The sequence below is a fragment of the Pleurodeles waltl genome, chromosome 11 (assembly GCF_031143425.1).
Source record: "Pleurodeles waltl isolate 20211129_DDA chromosome 11, aPleWal1.hap1.20221129, whole genome shotgun sequence".
NCBI lineage: Eukaryota > Metazoa > Chordata > Amphibia > Caudata > Salamandridae > Pleurodeles > Pleurodeles waltl.
The window spans coordinates 328,955,996-328,971,078 of record NC_090450.1 but is presented as its reverse complement, the minus strand read 5'-3'; the positions used below and the strand labels follow the sequence as shown (position 1 = coordinate 328,971,078).

General features: G+C 56.4%; 1 protein-coding gene across 1 annotated transcript in view; it reads left to right on the top strand.

Moving 5' to 3' along the window:
• Nucleotides 1–15,083, top strand: part of LOC138265682 (galactose-3-O-sulfotransferase 2-like) — a 361,079-nt gene that overhangs the window by 102,191 nt on the left and 243,805 nt on the right. The gene's annotated exons all lie outside the window — the stretch shown is intronic.

The following is a 15,083-nucleotide window of genomic DNA, read 5'->3' as shown; positions in this document are numbered from 1 at the left end:
CCTAGGCTCCACTGGTGCCATTACCCACACTTTTTGACCAGGTTGAAACTCGACCAGAGTGGCATTCTGGTCATACCACCATTTCATATTCTCCTGGCTTGCTTCCAGGTTCTCCTGAGCAAGACTCCTGAAGCGGGCAGTCTGGTTTCTCAAAGCCAGCATGTAACTGAATACATCCTGGGGGGGTTTACTAGGAGCTTTCTCCAAAGCTTCCTTAACCAGACTCAAAGGTCCCCTCACAGGGTGGCCATAAATCAGCTCAAAGGGGCTAAACCCAAGTCCCTTTTGAAGCACCTCACTGTAGGCGAACAGAAGGCATGGTAAGAGGACGTCCCACTTCCGCCTCAAGGGCTCTGACAGGCCCATGATCATGCCTTTTAAGGTGCGGTTGAATCTCTCAACCAGACCATTACTTTGGGGGTGGTAAGGGGTGGTGAACTTGTAGGTTACCCCACACTCCTTCCACAGAGACTTCATATATGTGGATATGAAGTTGGTACCCCTATCTGATACCACTTCCTTGGGGAACCCCATGTGGGTAAAAACCCCATTCAATGCACGACACACCACAGAGGAAGTGATTGATCTCAAAGGAATGGCTTCTGGGTACCGGGTGGCGTGGTCCACCAAGGCCAGGATAAACCTGTTGCCCATGGCTGTCTTGGGATCCAGAGGCCCCACAATGTAAATGCCTACCCTCTCAAAGGGAGTACTGACAACAGGCAAAGGCTGGAGGGGAGCTTTACATTTCCTCCCACTCTTGCCACTTGCCTGACAAGTCTGACAAGACCTGCAATGTGCATCTGAGTGCCTGCGCATTAGGGGCCAGTAAAAGTGGGTGACAAGCTTCTCAAAGGTCTTGTCCTGACCCAAAAGTCCAGCTAAAGGCACATCATGAACCAACCCCAGTAGGAAGGCCCTGAAGCACTGGGGTACCACCAGAACACAGGCTGACCCAGGCTCAGGAACCTTAGGCTAGCTGTACAGGAGGTCATCCTCCCAATAAATCAGGTGTGATCCTGGCTCCTTGCCAGCCACCTGGTCTGCAGCCTGCTGCCGCAAACCATCCAAAGTAGGGCATGTCTTCCTTGCTGCACAGAATTCTTCCCTGGTGGGCCCCCCTTCCTGCTGCCATTGCGACAGCTCAGGGACCTCCCCCAGTTCAGCCACCTGTCCCCTTGTAGGCTCTGGGGCGTCACCCTCAGGCTCCGCCTCCTACCGGACCGTGGGAACTTCTTGGGCCGGTTTCCCGTGCCCCCTGCCCTTCCTCTTCTTGGCAGTCCCCTGGGCCACTGTTTCAGGCTCCAGGGGCTCTTGATTACCCTGACGGGCTGCCATTGACCGGGTGGATACCGGGTGCATACCCACCCAGGCAGATCCAAAATCTCCAAGTGAGACCTGTGTTCCACCTCCTTCTAAGGGGAATCCTCCAGGTCATTGCCCAGCAAACAATCAACAGGCATGGTTGGACTCACAGCTACCTTCAGGGAACCTGCGACCCCCCCCATTCAAAGGGAACCTGCGCCACTCTGCACAGGCGCTCTGAGTTGTCCACTGCAACTACTTGGGAAGTACCCGGGGATCAATCTGCTCTTCAGACACCAGCTGACTCCTAACTGTAGTCACACTGGCTCCTGTGTCTCTCAGAGCCTCCACCCTCTGTCCATTAATGGTCACCCACTGCCTGTACTTCTTAGTGTTTTCAGGCACTAGGGTTCTCTGGACCATCTCACTGTCCCCTAGTGAGACAATGGTCATCTCAGCTGGTTCCCACCCACCTGAAACCTACTCCTCCCCAAGCGCTACACTGGCCAAACCCTGGGACGGTGCATCAGTGGGTGCCGGTGTACTTTTGGGGCATTTGGGGTCCCCCCTCACATGACCCACCTGGTCACATGCATAACACTTACGTGGGGGACCACCTGCCACTGGCTTCCCTTTGGAGAACCATGGGTTCTTTTCACTGGGGGGTTGGGAATCCTTACCCTGGGAATCAGTTTGGGGCCCTTTAGAGAACTCCCCCTGTTTGCCCTTACCCCCCCCTTTCTTCTGAGAGGGACCCTGCCCACCCGGACCCTGCCCACCCTTGGCGTGGTCTCCCCCATACCTCTTTTGGACCCTGGTGCTCTCCCAGTGGTCCGCTTCCTGCGCAAGCTTCCTGGGGTCAGTCAGCTTGCTGTCAATCAGGTGTTGGCGCAGCTCTGGAAAACATAAACTGTACAAGTGCTCCCAGGCAATCAGATTGTAAAGCCCCTCATACGTAGTTACCTTACTGCCCTTCACCCAACCATCCAGTGACCTGTAATAAGAATCAACACATTCCAACCATGTTTGGGATTCCTTCTTCTTTTAGGACCTAAACTTATCCTTGTACTGCTCAGGGGTAAGACCATGCCTTGTAAGCAAGGCATCCTTCATGTTAGAGTAGGTGAGGTTCTGAGCATCCCCTAAGGCTGTCAGTGTATCCCTCCCCTCTACGTCAAAGTGCTTCCACAGACCCGCTCCCCAATGAGCTTCAGGGACCAGGTTCATGTGGAGAGCAGACTCATACCCTTTGAACCACAAGTATATGTCATCCTCCCTCTTGTAATCTTTCACAAGGTCTTTAGGAATGTGCACCCTCCTCTCAGGCTCAGGAAGTTAGCGATGGCTCATGAGCTTAGCTTGAAAGACATGGATCATAGAAGCCAGTCAAGTAGAGATGGTGGCAGCAACCCTACGTTGCTGCCACCATCTCTACTTGACTGGCTTCTATGATCCATGTCTTTCAAGCTAAGCTCATGAGCCATCGCTAACTTCCTCTCCTCAAGGGCTAGCCTCCTCTGCTCCAATTGGTACTCCCTTTCTGCCTGTCTGTCCTGTAACTCCTCAGGTGTCAGACCCTTGGATGAGACACTGCTACCTGCCCTGGAGACCTTCTCCCTGGACATAACGGGCCCACCCACAATACCATTGTGTACTGAACACTCTTCCTCATCCTCCTCATCTCCCTCATCCTCTGTGTGCCCTTCAGTGCTCTGGCTGTCACCCAGGCCCTCAGCACCTTTTGCAGCTCCTCCTTCCTGGATGAGCTCTTAATGGGACAGTCAAAACTTTTACAGAACTGCTTCAACTGAGCTTTGGTATAACTCTCCAATTTCTCAAGGTCAAAGTCAGCTCCAACTGATGCATCTCCAGCATGGGACATGATGAAGATTCAAAAACAAGTGCAAAGTTCCAAAGGCAGAAAAACAAGTTCCCAAACTAAGTTCCAAAGAAAGTCAATCAAGCAATCAGCAAGTAAAAAAAAATGGAAGTAGAACAAAAACAGTCCCAAAGAGAAAACAATCACAGGATCACCAAACAAGTAGTATGTGGTCACGTAGTGGTCTGAATTCAAACAGTAGTGTACACTTAATCACTGTATGTCAAGTACAAATACAAGTCCAAATCCCAACCGCTGATCACCAATGTTAGAAATGTTTTTTTTTGTTGATAGTCAGGTTACCCGCTGTTCAAGCAAGGACCCTCACTCTAGTCAGGGTAAAAGAGAATCACCCTCATCTAACCCATGCTTACCCCCTTGTTAGCTTGGCAGAGCAGTAGGCTTAACTTCAGAGTACTAGGTGTAAAGTATTAGTACAAACACACACAGTAACTTAATGAAAACACTACAAAAGGACACAACACCAGTTTAGAATAATAGGAAATATTTATCTAAACAAAACAAGACCAAAACGACAAAAATCCAACATACACAAGTCAAGTTATGAATTTTTAAAGATTAAACTCAAAAATAGCGCTTAGAAACAAAAATGCTTCGATGAGGTGTTAATACAGCGTCGTGACGGAGTCGTTCCCAACAAGCCGACACCAGCGGCACCGGACACGGAGTTGCGTAGACCCCCAAGTACAGTACCTTTGGTGAAGAGTGAAAACAAGCCGATGCACGAATTCGGGGATTGCGGCGTCTGTGCAAAACGTTGAATCTGCGCACCTCGAGCGGCGTCGGTCACGACGTGGTGCGGCGACTTCCACGGAGTCGCGGACTTCAGCGGGGCTGCAGCGGCTTCGGGCCTGCGAAGAGCGTCGCGTTCCAGCGAAGGTCAAGGCGTCGGATGCAGGTGGCGTCCCCAGATTCAGCAGCGGCGTCGGTCCGGAGCCGTCCTAAGTCAATTTCCTTGGATTTCCACCAGCTTTCCTTTCAAGGGCCCAGGAACTGGGTAGGGCACCACTTGTCAGAGCAGGAGTCTCTCCAGAGACTCCAGGTGCTGGCAGAGAGAAGTCTTTGCTGTCCCTGTGACTTCAAACAACAGGAGGCAAGCTCTAAATCAAGCCCTTTGAGATTTCTTCACAAGATGGAAGGCACATAAAGTCCAGTCTTTGCACTCTTACTCTGGCAGAAGCAGCAACTGCAGGATAGCTCCACAAAGCACAGTTACAGGTAGGGCAGCACTTCTCAGCTCTTCAGCTCTTCTCCAGGCTGAGGGTCCTTTTGTTTCCAGAAGGTTTCTAAAGTCTGTGGTTTTGGGTGCCCTTCTTAATCCCAGTTTCTCCTTTGAAGTAGGCCTACTTCAAAGTAAAGTCTCTTTGGAATGTGAAATCCTGCCTTGCCCGGGCCAGGCCCCAGACACTCACCAGGGGGTTGGAGACTGCATTGTGTGAGGGCAGGCACAGCCCTTTCAGGTGCGAGTGACCACTCCTCCTCTCCCTCCTAGCACAGATGGCTCATCAGGATATGCGGGCCACACCCCAGCTTCCTTTGTGTCACGGTCTAGTGTGAGGTGCAACAAGCCCAACTGTCAAACTGACCCAGACAGGAAATCCACAAACAGGCAGAGTCACAGAAATGGTATAAGCAAGAAAATGCTCACTTTCTAAAAGTGGCATTTTCAAACGCACAATCTTAAAATCAACTTTACTAAAAGATGTATTTTTAAATTGTGAGCTCAGAGACCCCAAACTCCACATGTCCATCCGCTCCCAAAGGGAATCTACACTTTAATCAGATTTAAAGGTAGCCCCCATGTTAACCTATGAGAGGGACAGGCCTTGCAACAGTGAAAAACGAATTTAGCAATATTCCACTGTCAGGACATATAAAACACATTACTATGGTGGTCATTCTGACCTCGGCGGTAAAAGGCGCCTACCACCGGTCAGAAATCCTCCATAATCCCGCCGCGGTCGCGGAAACCCGCCACGGTCATTCTGACCCGCAGAAGGCAAACCTCCGAAAATCCGACCGCCACAACAGACCGCCAGACCAGCGGTCGGCGGAAAGGTGGAGGTGACCAAACCTCCACCGCCACGCCAACAGAAATACGCCCATCCCATTACGACCCATGAATCCACGCGGCGGTCATTCAAACGCGGTATTCCATTGGCGGGACACACCGCCGCGGTCAGAATACACACAAACGAACAAAACTCAGCCACATTGGACGATTTGAATCCCACACACCTGATACACATACACACACCACTCCCACACACACAATACAATATAAAACACACACCCACATCACCCACAAACCCCTACGCTAAAAAATTCGTCAAGAAGGCAAGAGCGAGACACCAGCATCCAAAAAATAACAGCCACAGCCACTCAACACCATCACCCACACACTATCCACACACAAAACAACACACACCACCACACTCAACTCACTTAAATACACATACTCCACCCCACACATCATACACACCACCCCATGGCACCCCAAAGACAACCCCGCTTCACAGACGAAGAACTCAGGGTCATGGTGGAGGAAATCGTTCGGGTAGAGCCCCAGCTGTTCGGCACACAGATACAATACACCAGCATTGCCCGGAGGACGAAGCTATGGCAGAGGATTGTCGACAGGGTGAACGCAGTGGGACAGCACCCCAGAAATCGGGAAGACATCAGGAAGCGATGGAACGACCTACGGGGGAAGGTGCGTTCCATGGTATCCAGGCACAACATCGCCGTGCAGAAGACTGGCGGAGGACCCCCACCTCAACCCCCACAATTCACATCATGGGAGGAGGAAGTCTTGAACATCCTGCATCCTGACGGCCTCGCAGGAGTCGGCGGAGGAATGGATACTGGTAAGTTGAAGCTTCAATACTGCTTCCCCCCCACCTGCATGCCAAATCAGACCCCAACCCTCACCCCCATCCTCGAACCCCACCCTCACCCCCACCCTCACCCCCACCACCATCCTCACCCCCACCCCCAGCACACCTATTCCCCGCCAATGTCTCACCATCACAACCCACACATCCCAAAACCTAGGCCTGCATGCGTCCACTAAGCATGGACACCCATCACCAAAGCATGCCCAATGCATATACACATCCCCCCCACAAGCCACCCTCACCAAAGCCCCCACACACGAATGCCAGCACTTGGGGACACGAGAACCCACAGATACACCCATATGCCACACATTGAAACTATAACCATACCTCTATACCCCTGCAGGACCTGACCGTCAACACACCGCGGCGGAGGGGCCAGAATTCTCCACACCCCCCACCCAAGAGGCCGTCAGCGATGACAGCAGCTCTGTCGACCTGGACACCGATGACCAGCCCGGACCATCGGGGACCTCTGGACAGTCGGTTCCCCTCACACAGGCCCAGGCCACTACAGACCCAAACCCCTCTGGGAACACCAGCACAGCTCCCACCCAGCGGGCCCATGCCTCTGTCTCCAGGGCGCGTCAATCTGCGGTGTGTCTACCACTACAGGGCACCCAGGATAACCCACCACCCCAACAACAACAGGGACCTGGGGGCAGTGGTAGTGGGCACACCGGCCAGGGGGCAGAGGCCCAGGGAAACAGGGGAACTCGGAGGGCAGCTGTGCGACAGGGGGGGAGGAGAGGCCCAGGGAACCCACTCTCCACGAGGTCCTCACCACCATCATGGGAGCATACAACCGCTCCCAGGAGACGATGGCGACGGTACTGGCCCGGTTCCAGGAGATCCAGGCACTGCAGGAGGAACACTATCGGGGGTACAGGGAGGACATCAGAGCCATCAACACCACCCTGGTTACCATGGTAGGGCTGCTGCAGGACCTCGTCAACAACAGGGCGGACACTCAACAACACCCAAGGGCCCCTGCCACTAGCCTGGACCAAGAACAGCCAACCACCTCCGCCGGCGCTAGTGGACAGGAGGCCCCCGCACAGCAGCAGCCCACCAGACCCCCACCTCCTGCAGGAGAAGAACCACCCCGCAAGAGGGCCCTGAGATCTCGCAAGAAGACAGAGTAGGATGTCAAGACCCCCGCCAGCAATGGATACCACCTGATGTCATCCCACTGTCCCACATTGTTACCCTGTCCATCCTTGAACTGCCCATGCTCCATCTCTCCACAGGCCTCTGGACAATGCACCTGTGTGACTGTTACTCTGGACTCTGCCATGGACATTCCTTCACCATAGCCCCCACCCACTTGAAACCACCCATCCCATTTTGAGCACTTCAATAAACACCTATTTTGCACCAAAATATCTGGAGTCTGGCTGTGATTTCAATAGATTGTAATTGACATGACAGTGCAAATATGTCCTTGTACATGGTGAAGTCAACAAACAGCTGCCACAAAGCTGTAGTCCATGGGGAAACGAAGCACAGGACTCGTAGTGGGGACCCCAGATCTGAAATAGGGAGGGAAAAGCCAAAACTCAGTCATCATACACTGGGGCAAATAGACAGGCAGCAGAGATGCTGGAGAGTAGTTAACATTTACTAAATTATCTTTGAAATGTTACCTGTGTCCTATTGGAAGTACTGTTCAATGATTCTGTCCCTGTTGTCTGTTTCAGCCCCGTCGTCTTCCTCCTCGTCACTCTCCTCAGGTTCCACCGCTGCCACAACACCACCGTCTCGACCATCCTCCTGCAGGAAAGGCACCTGGCGGCGCAAAGCCAGGTTGTGAAGCATGCAGCAGGCCACGATGATGTGACACACCTTCTTAGGTGAGTACATTAGGGATTCACCTGTCATATGCAGGCACCGAAACCTGGCCTTTAGGAGGCCAAAGGTGCGTTCGATCACCCTCCTAGTACGCCCATGGGCCTCATTGTACCGTTCCTCTGCCCTGGTCCGGGGATTCCTTACTGGGGTCAGTAGCCACGACAGGTTGGGGTACCCAGAGTCCCCCACTAGCCATACACGGTGTCTCTGTAGCTGTTCCATCACGTAAGGGATGCTGCTATTCCTGAGGATGTAGGCGTCATGCACTGACCCTGGGAATTTGGCATTTACATGCGAGATGTACTGGTCAGCCAAACACACCACCTGGATGTTCATTGAATGGTAATTTTTTCTGTTCCTGTACACCTGCTCCCTGTCTCTTGGGGGAACCAAAGCCACATGGGTCCCATCAATGGCACCAATTACGTTGGGAATATGTCCAAGGGCGTAGAAATCACCCTTCACTGTAGCCAATTCGCTCACCTCAGGGAAAATGATGTAGTTCCTCACGGATTTCATCAGGGCAGACAACACTCTGGATAACACCTTCGAAAACATGGGCTGAGACATCCCAGAAGCAATTCCCACGGTTGTCTGAAATGACCCACTTGCCAAGAAATGGAGTACTGACATGACCTGCACCAGAGGGGGAATCCCTGTGGGTTGGCGGATGGGGGACATCAGGTCGGGCTCCAGCTGGGCACACAGTTCATGGATAGTGGCACGGTTAAGACGGTAGGTCAGGATAATGTGGCGTTCTTCCATTGTCGACAGGTCCACCAGCGGTCGGTACACGGGAGGATTCATCCGTCTCCTCGCCCAACCCAGCGGACGGTGCCTAGGAAGGACAACATGGAGCACACAGTCAAGCAACCCACAGGTACGTACTCACAGCTAGCACAGTAAACGATTCTCTATGCAGTGAATGGCGTGTCTGAGTGGCTATGCAAGGCCTAGGCCTGTGTGACGCAGTTGAAATTGAGCCATGTGGGCCCTGGAAATGGCGGCTGCCTGACCTGTGAAGTGTGACAATGGGATGTGAGGTCAATGCGCTGGCGTGGCACACCGCGGCGGGCGGCGGGCGAAGACCGCGGCGCGAAGCCGCATTGGTTAACATTGAAGCCTATGGGTTTCAGGAGCCAAAGGCGAAGGGCGCCGGCGGTGGCGGGACGCACCGCCGCGGTACACACCGCCGCGGACGTGACCGCCATTTTCTATCTACTTATCCACTTGCGACTTGAACTTTCACAGGAGAGGACCTATACTGCAAGTGTTGCTGTGACCTCGGTCTGGAAGGGACAATGGCTGCTGCGCCTGGGGAAAGGGCCCCTGCCTTCACTGGAGAGGAGTTGGAGAAACTTGTGGATGGGGTCCTCCCCCAGTATGCGCTACTCTACGGTCCTCCAGACCAACAAGTGAGTTTAATTCAATATGGATTTGGGGCCACTGGCTGGCTTGGGGGCCTGGCGGGGGGCCTGGCGGGGATGGGGGGCATGTTGGGCCTGGCGGGGGGCATGGCGGGGGGCCTGGCGGGGATGGGGGGCATGTTGGGCCTGGCGGGGATGGGGGGCATGTTGGGCCTGGCGGGGGGCATGGCGGGGGGCCTGGCGGGGATGGGGGGCATGTTGGGCCTGGCGGGGGGCATGGCGGGGGGCCTGGCGGGGATGGGGGGCATGTTGGGCCTGGCGGGGGGCCTGGCGGGGGGCCTGGCGGGGATGGGGGGCATGTTGGGCCTGGCGGGGGGCATGGCGGGGGGCCTGGCGGGGATGGGGGGCATGTTGGGCCTGGTGGGGGGCCTGGCGGGGATGGGGGGCATGTTGGGCCTGGCGGGGGGCATGGCGGGGGGCCTGGCGGGGATGGGGGGCGTTGGGCCACTGGAAAGGAAAATGCTGAGAAACTTGAACGTGGTATTTCTCCCTCCCTGTACGTGTCACATAGGTCCGCGCCCATGAGAAGATCGGGATTTGGCGTGCCATCGCCAAGGAAGTCCGGGCCCTGGGGGTCCACCATCGACGGGGCACCCACTGCCGCAAGAGGTGGGAGGACATCCGCCGCGGGACCAAGAAGACCGCCGAGTCTCTGCTGGGGATGGCCTCCCAACGTAGGCGGGGTGCCTGCCGTCAACTGAGCCCCCTGATGTTCCGGATCCTGGCGGTGGTCTACCCTGAATTGGATGGGCGCGTGAGGGCAGCACAGCAGACACAAGGGGGTGAGTACAAGCATTATCTACTCTGTTGTCGCGCAGTGGAGGTGTCTGGGTGGGGGAGGAGGGCTGGGGGTCCCCCTAGGCCAGGGCGATATCTGTAGGCTGGGCACCCCCGTAAGCCCCTGTGTCCCCAGCCACCACCCTCAGTAGTTTGTCAGTACAGCCATCCCTGGGCCGTGTCATCCATGGGTGCAGTTGTCAACTCTAGGCGTGTAGGGCATGTTCCACGGAATGCGTAGCGTACCCCAAGTGCGCAACTTAGTGCAGGGGGCATCTGTGTCTGTCATGTCCGCTAACTGTACCGGAGATCCATGTACTCAATATCCCTTTATTTCTCTCTCCCCCCCCCCTTTTTGTTTGTCTTTCTGTGCTTGTGTGCATCAGCATCATCAGGCGGAGGAGAAGTGGCATCGGGGCAGGAGGGAGCTGCATCTCACATGGCCCAGGAGGGCCATGCCACAGAGTCAGACTGGACCAGTGAGACGGAGGGCGAGGGGAGCTCCACGACGGGGACGACTGGACCCTGCAGCGACACGGACACGTCCTCGGAAGGGGGCTCCCTTGCGGGGGTGGCACCATCCGTGCCCCCCGCCATTACAGGTACAGCCGCCACCCAGCGCACCATCTCCGCCCTCCCAGCAGCCCCTCAGCGTTCGCCCCGTGCCCGCTCTGCCAGGAAGCCGGGCATCTCCTTTGCCCCAGGCACCTCAGGCCCTGCCCCTGTTACCCCCGCTGCCCTCAGTGAGGAGGTCATTGACCTCCGAACGCTCATTGTTGGGCAGACTACCCCTTTGAATGCCATCCAGGGGGTGGAGAGGGAGGTTCATCGCAGCAATGCGTACCTGGAGGGCATTCATTCGGGTCAGGCTGCCCATCAGCGATCGTTCCAGGCTCTGGCCTCAGCACTGACGGCAGCCATTGTCCCTGTCTCCTGCCTGCCTCTACTAACTCCCTCCTCCCAGTCTCCTGTTCCTCTGCCTGTCCCACCCACACCATCAGACCAGCCTGCACACACCTCAACACCCAAGAGAGGCTCATCCAAACATAAGCACCACAGATCACGCAGACATTCACACACGCAACATTCCGATGCAGACATGCCAACAGTCACTACCACCTCTGTGACCCCCACCTCCTCGTCTCCCTCCTCCCTCCCTGTGACGTCTACACTCACACCTCCATTCACCTCACCATCAGCCAGTGTTTCCATCACCAGCACACCCTCCACTCCAGTCCGCACACGTGCAGTCACCACCCCCACTGCCATTTACACGTCCCCTGTGTCCTCTCCCACTGTGTCTGTCACCCCCTCTTCCACACCACACAAACGCAGCCACCCACCCACCCAACAGCCATCCACCTCACGACAGCCTATCCCTCCTGCACCTGCACCCAAAGACAGCAAACGTGACTCACCTACAACCACATCCTCTCCCTCCACTCCCATTCCCACTGTACCTACCACTCTCCATTGTCCCAAGAAGCTCTTCCTCGCCACTACTAACTTCTTTCCTGACCCTGAGCCCCCCCCTCCTTCTCGTCGGGGTAAGAAGAGCACCTCAGCCACCACCAGCCCTGCAGCCCCCTTGACAAGGGTGCAGGGGTATTGGAGCCCGCCAGCCCGCATGTCTGGATCTTCGCCCAGCAGCAAGGGGACAGCCAGCCCACCCCCTGGGAAGAGGAGCAGAAGGCGGAAGGGTCGCCGCAGGAGCCCGCCTTCTACATCCCCCCCGGACACCACCCAGAGACAGTCACCAGCCACAGCTCCAAAGGGAGGAAAGGGCCACAGGCCCACGACTACGGAGGGCAAGGGCAGCAAGTCGGAGAGGTCAGGCAGCAGGCCTGCTGCCCAGGAGGAGCCCACAACCCCCATAGCCGCTGCCCCGGGAGGAACCGGCACAGCTGCCCCGGGAGAGCCCACCACCCCCATAGCCGCTGCCCAGGGAGGACCCAGCCCAGCTGGCCAGGAGGGCCCCACCACCCACAGCCCAGGTGGGCAGTGAAGGAGCACCATCCCCGCTGCCCAGGAGGGCACCACCAGGCAATTAGCAGTTGGCCATAGACCGGCCGCCGTCTCAAGAACCGCTGAACTGGGCCCTTCAGGGCAAGGACCGCTGAACTGGGCCCCGCCGTCTCAAGAACCGCTGAACTGGGCCCCGCCGTCTCAAGAACCGCTGAACTGGGCCCTTCAGGGCAAGGACTGCTGAACTGGGCCCCGCCGTCTCAAGAACCGCTGAACTGGGCCCTTCAGGGCAAGGACCGCTGAACTGGGCCCCGCCATCTCAAGAACCGCTGAACTGGGCCCCGCCGTCTCAAGAACCGCTGAACTGGGCCCTTCAGGGCAAGGACCGCTGAACTGGGCCCCGCCGTCTCAAGAACCGCTGAACTGGGCCCCGCCGTCTCAAGAACCGCTGAACTGGGCCCTTCAGGGCAAGGACCGCTGAACTGGGCCCCGCAGTCTCAAGCACCGCTCCGCTGGGCCCCGCCGTCTCAAGAACCGCTCCGCTGGGCCCCGCCGTCTCAAGAACCGCTCCGCTGGGCCCCGCCGTCTCACGCACCGCTCCGCTGGGCCCCGCCGTCTCAAGAACCGCTGAACTGGGCCCCGCCGTCTCAAGAACCGCTGAACTGGGCCCTTCAGGGCAAGGACCGCTGAACTGGGCCCCGCAGTCTCAAGCACCGCTCCGCTGGGCCCCGCCGTCTCACGCACCGCTCCGCTGGGCCCCGCCGTCTCAAGAACCGCTGAACTGGGCCCCGCCGTCTCAGGAACCGCTGAACTGGGCCCTTCAAGGCAAGAACCGCTGGCCCTTTGGCAGACGTGGCAGGGCAGGATCTATCTCGGGCAGGGCTGCAGGATGTCCTCTGGCCAACTTGCCTCCTCCAGTGGCAGTGGGGTCTGTTATGGACTGTATGGACTGTGGCTTTGCTCTCCCCAGGATGGCCCAGTGGGCAGGCCACCCACTGTATGGACTGTATGGACTGTGGCTTTGCTCTCCCCAGGATGGCCCAGTGGGCAGGCCACCCACTGTATGGACTGTTTGGACTGTGGCTTTGCTCTCCCCAGGATGGCCCAGTGGGCAGGCCACCCACTGTATGGACTGTTTGGACTGTGGCTTTGCTCTCCCCAGGATGGCCCAGTGGGCAGGCCACCCACTGTATGGACTGTATGGACTGTGGCTTTGCTCTCCCCAGGATGGCCCAGTGGGCAGGCCACCCACTGTATGGACTGTATGGACTGTGGCTTTGCTCTCCCCAGGATGGCCCAGTGGGCAGGCCACCCACTGTATGGACTGTTTGGACTGTGGCTTTGCTCTCCCCAGGATGGCCCAGTGGGCAGGCCACCCACTGTATGGACTGTTTGGACTGTGGCTTTGCTCTCCCCAGGATGGCCCAGTGGGCAGGCCACCCACTGTATGGACTGTATGGACTGTGGCTTTGCTCTCCCCAGGATGGCCCAGTGGGCAGGCCACCCACTGTATGGACTGTATGGACTGTGGCTTTGCTCTCCCCAGGATGGCCCAGTGGGCAGGCCACCCACTGTATGGACTGTTTGGACTGTGGCTTTGCTCTCCCCAGGATGGCCCAGTGGGCAGGCCACCCACTGTATGGACTGTTTGGACTGTGGCTTTGCTCTCCCCAGGATGGCCCAGTGGTCATGGAGTCCCCTCGTGGATCTGGCGTCGTGTACTCAAGTGGCTGAGGTGCCCCCCCTTCCCTTCCCCCTGAGGTGCCTGTCCTATTTTCTTTCTGATGCCCCTGCAGTGTTCTCTCCGTGGAGTTCTTGTCGTGGGACTGGGCCTTGCCCCTTTGCACAGGACCCCTGTGATCCACGGACAGTGGTTGGACTACATTTAGTAGCTGTATATATTTTGTACATAGTTTATTTATTTATTGGGATTACTGGTGTACATATTTCAATATATCTGCCCGTTTATGATCTCTTCTTTTGGTCTTTGCATTATTTCGGAGGGGGGTGGTTTGTGGGTTGTGACAGTGATCTGTGGGAATGCATTGATGTGTGTGTTGTAGTGGGTGTGGGTGGGTGGGTGTGTGCCGGTAATCTTTTCCCTTCCCTGTGTCGTAGGTGCAGTACTCACCGATGTCTTCCGCGCCGCCGGGCGTGCTCCTGGTATATGAGCAGGAATAGGAGTGCGGGGATGACCTGCAACTCTGGTTCCATACTGCCGGAATCTCGCGTGGAGTGCGTAGAGGTGAGCGTTTTCCCGTTCGTAGTCTGTTTCCGCCGTGTTCTTATCGGCGGTGCTCCCGCCCCGGAAAAGGTGGCAGATTGGTGGGTCGTAATAGGGTGGGCGGTACATTGTCTGCCGCCTGGCTGTTGGCGGGAACCGCCGCGCTGTTTGTTTGTACCGCCGTGGCGGTCGGAGTGTTAAGTTGGCGGGCTGTGTTGGCGGTTCCCGCCAGGGTCAGAATTGCATATTTTAGACCGCCGGCCTGTTGGCGGCTTGGCCGCCGCTTTATCACCGACCGCCAGGGTCAGAATGAGGGCCTATATGTCCTACCTTAACCATACACTGCATCCTACCCTTGGGGCTACCTAGGGCCTACCTTAGGGATGTCTGACATGTCAGAAAAGGGAAGGTTTAGGCCTGGGAAGTGGATACACTTGCCAAGTTGAATTTACAGGTAAAACTGCACACACAGGCACTGCAATGGCAGGTCTGAGTCATGATTACAGAGCTACTTATGTGGGTGGCACAACCAGTGCTGCAGGCCCACATGTAGCATTTGATTTACAGGCCCTGGCACCTCTAGTGCACTTTACTAGGGACTTACTAGTAAATCAAATATGCCAATCATGGATAAACCAATCACATACACATTTTGTAAAGGAGCACTTGCACTTTAGCACTGGTTAGCAGTGGTAAAGTGCCCAGAGTAACAAAAACAGCTAAATCAGAGTCCAGCA